Consider the following 7,649-nt stretch of genomic DNA (forward strand, 5'->3'; position numbering starts at 1 on the left):
AAGTAGAACTTCATGAGGTAACTGTACCTGCTCCCTTATTGGAAAGTAGTTCATCACAGAAATCTGTTCCTGTGACTCCTACACCAATTAGTGAGGAAGTTAATGATGATGATCATGTAACTTCAGATCAAGTTACTACCAAACCTCGTAGGTAAACCAGAGTGAGATCCACACCAGAGTGGTACGGTAATCCTGTTCTGGAGGTCATGTTATTTGACCATGACGAACCTACGAACTATGAGGAAGCAATGATGAGCCCAGATTCCACAAAATGGCTTGAGGCCATGAAATCTGAGATGGGATCCATGTATGAGAACAAAGTATGGACTTTGATTGACTTGCCCAATGATCGGCGAGCCATAAAAATAAATGGATCTTCAAGAGGAAGACAGACGCTGATAGTAGTGTTACTATCTACAAAGCTAGACTTGTCGGAAAAAGTTTTTTGACAAAGTTCAAGGTGTTGACTACGATGAGATTTTCTCACTCGCAGCGATGCTTAAGTCTGTCCGAATCATGTTAGCAATTGCCGCATTTTATGAAATCTGGCAAATGGATAAACAAAACTGCATTCCTTAATGGATTTATTAAAGAAGAGTTGTATATGATGCAACCGGAAGGTTTTGTCAATCCTAAAGGTGCTAACAAAATATGCAAGCTCCAGCGATCCATCTGTGGACTGGTGCAAGCATCTCGGAGTTGGAATACACGCTTTGATAAGTTGATCAAAGGATATAGTTTTATATAGACTTGCGATGAAGCCTGTATTTACAAGAAAGTGAGTGGGAGCACTACAGCATTTCTGATAAGTATATGTGAATGACATATTGTTGATCGGAAATAATGTAGAATTATTCTGCAAAGCATAAAGGAGTGTTTGAAAGGAGTTTTTCAAAGAAAGACCTCGGTGAAGCTGCTTACATATTGAGCATCAAGATCTATAGAGATAGATCGAGACGCTTGATAAGTTTTTTTCAATGAGTACATTCCTTAACAAGATTTTGAAGTAGTTCAAAATGGAACAGTCAAAGAAAGAGTTCTTGCCTGTGTTACAAGGTGTGAAATTGAGTAAGACTCAAAGCCCGACCACGGCAGAAGATAGAAAGAGAATGAAAGTCATTCCCTATGCCTCGGCCATAGGTTCTATAAAGTATGCCATGCTGTGTACCAGATCTATTGTATACCCTACACTGATTTTGGCAAGGGAGTACAATAGTGATCTAGGAGTAGATCACTGGACAGCGGTCAAAATTATCCTTAGTGGAATAAGGATATGTTTCTCGATTATGGAAGTGACAAAAGGTTCGTCGTAAAGGGTTACGTCGATGCAAGTTTTGACACTAAATCTAGATGACTCTAAGTCTCGGTCTAGATACATATTGAAAGAGGGAGCAATTAGCTAGAGTAGCTCCGTGCAGAGCATTGTAGACATAGAAATTTGCAAAATACTTACGGATCTGAATGTGACAGACCCGTTGACTAAAATTATCTCACAATCAAAACATGATCACACCTTAGTACTCTTTGGGTGTTAATCACATAGCGATGTGAACTAGATTATTGACTCTAGTAAACCCTTTGTGTGTTGGTCACATAGAGATGTGAACTATGGGTGTTAATCATATGGTGATGTGAATTATTGATGTTAAATCACATGGCGATGTGAACTAGATTATTGACTCTAGTGCAAGTGGGAGACTGAAGGAAATATGCCCTAGAGGCAATAATAAAGTATTATATATTTCCATATATCATGATAAATGTTTATTATTCATGCTAGAATTGTATTAACCAGAAACATAATACAAGTGTGAATACATAGACAAACAGAGTGTCACTAGTATGCCTCTACTTGACTAGCTCGTTAATCAAAGATGGTTATGTTTCCTAGCCATAGACATGAGTTGTCATTTGATTAATGGGATCACCTCATTAGGAGAATGACGTGATTGACTTGACCCATTCAGTTAGCTTAGCACCCGATCGTTTAGTATGTTGCTATTGCTTTCTTCATGACTTATACATGTTCCTATGACTATGAGATTATGCAACTCCCGTTTACCGGAGGAACACTTTGTGTGCTATCAAACGTCACAACGTAAATGGGTGATTATAAAGGTGCTCTACAGGTGTCTCCAAAGGTACTTGTTGGGTTGGCGTATTTCGAGATTAGGATTTGTCACTCCGATTGTCGGAGAGGTATCTCTGGGCCCACTCGGTAATGCACATCACTATAAGCCTTGCAAGCATTGTGACTAATGAGTTAGTTGCGGGATGATGTATTACGGAATGAGTAAAGAGACTTGTCGGTAACGAGATTGAACTAGGTATCGAGATACCGACGATCGAATCTCGGGCAAGTAACATACCGATGACAAAGGGAACAACGTATGTTGTTATGCGGTTTGACCGATAAAGATCTTCGTAGAATATGTGGGAGCCAATATGAACATCCAGGTTCCGCTATTGGTTATTGACCGGAGAGGTGTCTCGGTCATGTCTACATAGTTCTCGAACCCGTAGGGTCCGCACGCTTAACGTTACGATGACAGTTTTATTATGAGTTTATGTATGTTGATGTACCAAAGGAGTTCGGAGTCCCGGATGAGATCGGGGACATGACGAGGAGTCTCGAAATGGTCGAGACGTAAAGATCGATATATTGGACGACTATATTCGGACTTCGGAAAGGTTCCGAGTGATTCGGGTATTTTTCAGAGTACCAGAGAGTTACAGGAATTCGTATTGGGCCTTAATGGGCCACACGGGAAAGAAGAGAAAGACCCCAAAGGGTGGCCGCACCCCTCCCCATGGGCTAGTCCGAATTGGACTAGGGAGGGGGGGCGCCCCCTTCCTTCTTTTTCCTCCCCCCTTCCCTTCTCCTACTCCCACAAGGAAAGTAGGAGTCCTACTCCCGGTGGGAGTAGGACTCCCCCCTTGGGCACGCCACCTCCCCTTGGCCGGCCCTCTCCTCCTTGCTCCTTTATATACGGGGGCAGGGGGGCACCCCAAGGACACACAATTGATATACGATATTTTAGCCGTGTGCGGTGCCCCCCTTCACCATATTACACCTCGATAATACCGTTGCGGAGCTTAGGCGAAGCCCTGCGTCGGTGGAACATCATCATCGTCACCACACCGTCGTGCTGATGAAACTCCTCAACACTCGGTTGGATCGGAGTTCGAGGGACGTCATCGAGCTGAACGTGTGCAGAACTCGGAGGTGCCGTGCGTTCGGTACTTGATCGGTCGGATCGTGAAGACGTACGACTACATCAACCGCTTTGTGATAACGCTTCCGCTGTCGGTCTACGAGGGTACGTGGACAATACTCTCCCCTCTCGTTGCTATGCATCACCATGATCTTGCGTGTTCATAGGAATTTTTTTGAAATTACTACGTTCCCCAACAGGTTCGAGCTTTTCAGGTTGTAGTTTCTTGACATAAGCATCGCATCCCCAAACTTGCAGAAATGACAGCTTAGGTTTCTTCCCAAACCATAATTCATACGGTGTCGTCTCAACGGATTTCGACGGAGCCCTATTTAAAGTGAATGCGGCAGTCTCTAAAGCATATCCCCAAAATGATAGCGGTAGGTCGGTAAGAGACATCATAGATCGCACCGTGTCCAACAGAGTGCGATTACGACGTTCGGACACACCATTACGCTGAGGTGTTCCAGGCGGCGTCAGTTGTGAAACAATTCCACATTTCCTTAAGTGCGTGCCAAATTCGTGACTCAAATATTCTCCCCCACGATCTGATCGTAAGAACTTTATTTTCTTGTCACGTTGATTCTCAACCTCATTCTGAAATTCTTTGAACTTTTCAAAGGTCTCAGACTTGTGTTTCATTAAGTAGACATACCCATATCTACTTAAGTCATCAGTGAGGGTGAGAACATAACGATAACCACCGCGAGCCTCAACGCTCATTGGACCGCACACATCAGTATGTATGATTTCCAATAAGTTGGTTGCTCGCTCCATTGTTCCGGAGAACGGAGTCTTGGTCATTTTGCCCATGAGGCATGGTTCGCACGTGTCAAATGATTCATAATCAAGAGACTCCAAAAGTCCATCTGCATGGAGTTTCTTCATGTGTTCTAAACCAAGGTGACCAAGGCGGCAGTGCCACAAGTATGTGGGACTATCATTATCAACCTTACATCTTTTGGCATTCACACTATGAATATGTGTAACATCACGTTCGAGATTCAATAAGAATAAACCATTGACCAGCGGAGCATGACCATAAAACATATCTCTCATATAAATAGAACAACAATTATTCTCAGATTTAAATGAGTAGCCATCTCGCATTAAACAAGATCCAGATACAATGTTCATGCTCAAAGCTGGCACTAAATAACAATTATTGAGGTTTAAAACTAATCGCGTAGGTAAATGTAGAGGTAGCGTGCCAACAGCGATCACATCGACCTTGGAACCATTCCCGACGCGCATCGTCACCTCGTCCTTCGCCAGTCTCCGCTTATTCCGTAGCTCCTGTTTTGAGTTACAAATATGAGCAACCGACCGGTATCAAATACCCAGGAGCTACTACGAGCGCTGGTAAGGTACACATCAATAACATGTATATCACATATACCTTTGGTATTACCGCCTTCTTATCCGCTAAGTACTTGGGGTAGTTCCGCTTCCAGTGACCGTTCCCTTGCAATAAAAGCACTCAGTCTCAGGCTTGGGCCCATGCTTTGGCTTCTTCCCGGCAACTGGCTTACCGGGCGCGGCAACCCCCTTGCCGTCCTTCTTGAAGTTCTTCTTACCCTTGCCTTTCTTGAAACTAGTGGTTTTATTGACCATCAACACTTGATGTTCCTTTTTGATCTCCACCTCCGCTGATTTCAGCATTGAATATACCTCAGGAATGGTCTTTTCCATCCCCTGGATATTGAAGTTCATCACAAAGCTCTTGTAGCTAGGTGGGAGCGACTGAAGGATTCTGTCAACGACCGCGTCATCCGGAAGATTAACTCCCAGCTGAGATAAGCGATTGTGTAAGCCAGACATTTTGAGTATGTGCTCGGTGACAGAACTATTCTCCTCCATCTTACAACTGTAGAACTTGTCGGAGACTTCATATCTCTTGACCCGGGCATGAGCTTGGAAAACCATTTTCAGCTCTTGAAACATCTCATATGCTCCGTGCTGCTCAAAACGCTTTTGGAGCCCCGGTTCTAAGCTGTAAAGCATGCCGCACTAAACCAGGGAGTAATCATCAACACGTGCTTGCCAGGCGTTCATAATGTCTTGGTTTGCTGGTACGGGTGCTTCACCTAGCGGTGCTTTCAGGACATATGCTTTCCTGGCAGCTATGAGGATGATCCTCAAGTACCGGACCCAGTCCGTATAGTTGCTACCATCGTCTTTCAGCTTGGTTTTCTCTAGGAACGCGTTGAAGTTGAGGTTGACATTAGCGTGGGCCATTTGATCTACAAGACATATTGTAAAGGTTTTAGACTAAGTTCATGATATTTAAATTCATCTAATCAAATTATTAATGAACTCCCACTCAGACAGACATCCCTCTAGTCATCTAAGTGATACATGATCCGAGTCAACTAGGCCGTGTCCGATCATCACGTGAGACGGACTAGTCATCATCGGTGAACATCTTCATGTTGATCGTATCTGCTATACGACTCATGCTCGACCTTTCGGTCTCTTGTGTTCCGAGGCCATGTCTGTACATGCTAGGCTCGTCAAGTCAACCTAAGTGTATTGCGTGTGTAAATCTGGCTTACACCCGTTGTATGCGAACGTTAGAACCTATCACACCCGATCATCACGTGGTGCTTCGGAACAACGAACCTTCGCAACGGTGCATAGTTAGGGGGAACACTTTCTTGAAATTTTAGCGAGGGATCATCTTATTTATGCTACCGTCGTTCTAAGCAAATAAGATGTAAAACATGATAAACATCACATGCAATCAAATAGTGACATGATATGGCCAATATCATTTTGCTCCTTTTGATCTCCATCTTCGGGGCGCCATGATCATCATCGTCACCGGCATGACACCATGATCTCCATCATCATGATCTCCATCATCGTGTCTTCATGAAGTTGTCTCGCCAACTATTACTTCTACTACTATGGCTAACGGTTAGCAATAAAGTAAAGTAATTACATGACGTTCCAGTGGACACGCAGGTCATAAATAAATTAAGACAACTCCTATGGCTCCTGCCGGTTGTCATACTCATCGACATGCAAGTCGTGATTCCTATTACAAGAACATGATCAATCTCATACATCACATATATCATTCATCACATCCTTCTGGCCATATCACATCACATGACATTTGCTGCAAAAACAAGTTAGACGTCCTCTAATTGTTGTTGCAAATTTTTACGTGGCTGCTATAGGTTTCTAGCAAGAACGTTTCTTACCTATGACAAAACCACAACGTGATATGCCAATTTCTATTTACCCTTCATAAGGATCCTTTTCATCGAATCCGATCCGATTAAAGTGGGAGAGACAGACACCCGCTAGCCACCTTATGCAACTAGTGCATGTCAGTCGGTGGAACCTGTCTCACGTAAGCGTACATGTAAGGTCGGTCCAGGCCGCTTCAACCCACGATGCCGCCGAATCAAGATAAGACTAGTAACGACAAGTAAATTGACAAAATCGACGCCCACAACAACTTGTGTTCTACTCGTGCATAGAAACTACGCATAGACCTAGCTCATGATGCCACTGTTGGGGGTCGTTGCAGAAATTAAATTTTTTTCTACGCATCACCAAGATCAATCTATGGAGTTTACTAGCAACGAGAGGGGAGTGCATCTTCATACCTTTGAAGATCATGATGCGGAAGCGTTGCAAGAACGCGGTTGGAGGAGTCGTACACGTAGCGATTCAGATCGCGGCAGAATCCGATCCAAGCACCGAACAACGGTGCCTCCGCGTTCAACACACGTGCAGCCCGGTGACGTCCCCCGTGCCTTGATCCAGCAAGGAGGAGGGAGAGGTTGAGGAAGAAGGCTCCAACAGCAGCACGACGGCGTGGTGTTGGTGGAGTGGCAGTTCTCCGGCAGGGCTTTGCCAAGCTCACGCGGAGGAGGAGAGGTGTTGGGGAGGGGAGGGGCTGCGCCTTGGATGTGGTGCTGCAGCCCTCCCTCCACCCCTCTATTTATAGGGAGAAGGGGGAAGGGGGCCGGACCCTCTAGATGAGATCTAGAGGGGGGGCGGCGGCCAAGGGGGAGGGGGCTTGCCCCCCAAGCAAGGGGGGCGCCCCCCTTTAGGGTTCCCCCCAACCCTAGGCGCATGGGCCCTAGGGGGGATGGCGCCCAGCCCACTTAGGGTCTGGTTCCCTTCCACCTACAGCCCATAAGGCCCTCCGGGGCAGGTGGACCCTCCCGGTGGACCCCCGGAACCCCTCCGGTGGTCCCGGTACAATACCGGTATACCCCCGAATATTTCCGGTGACCGTATGATGACTTCCCATATATAAATCTTCACCTCCGGACCAATCCGGAACTCCTCATGACGTCCCGGATCTCATCCGGGACTCCGAACAACATTCGGTAATCACATACAAACCTTCCTTATAACCGTAGCGTCATCGAACCTTAAGTGTGTAGACCCTACGGGTTCGGGAATCATGCA

This window comes from Aegilops tauschii, chromosome 1 (genome assembly GCF_002575655.3).
Source record: "Aegilops tauschii subsp. strangulata cultivar AL8/78 chromosome 1, Aet v6.0, whole genome shotgun sequence".
NCBI lineage: Eukaryota > Viridiplantae > Streptophyta > Magnoliopsida > Poales > Poaceae > Aegilops > Aegilops tauschii.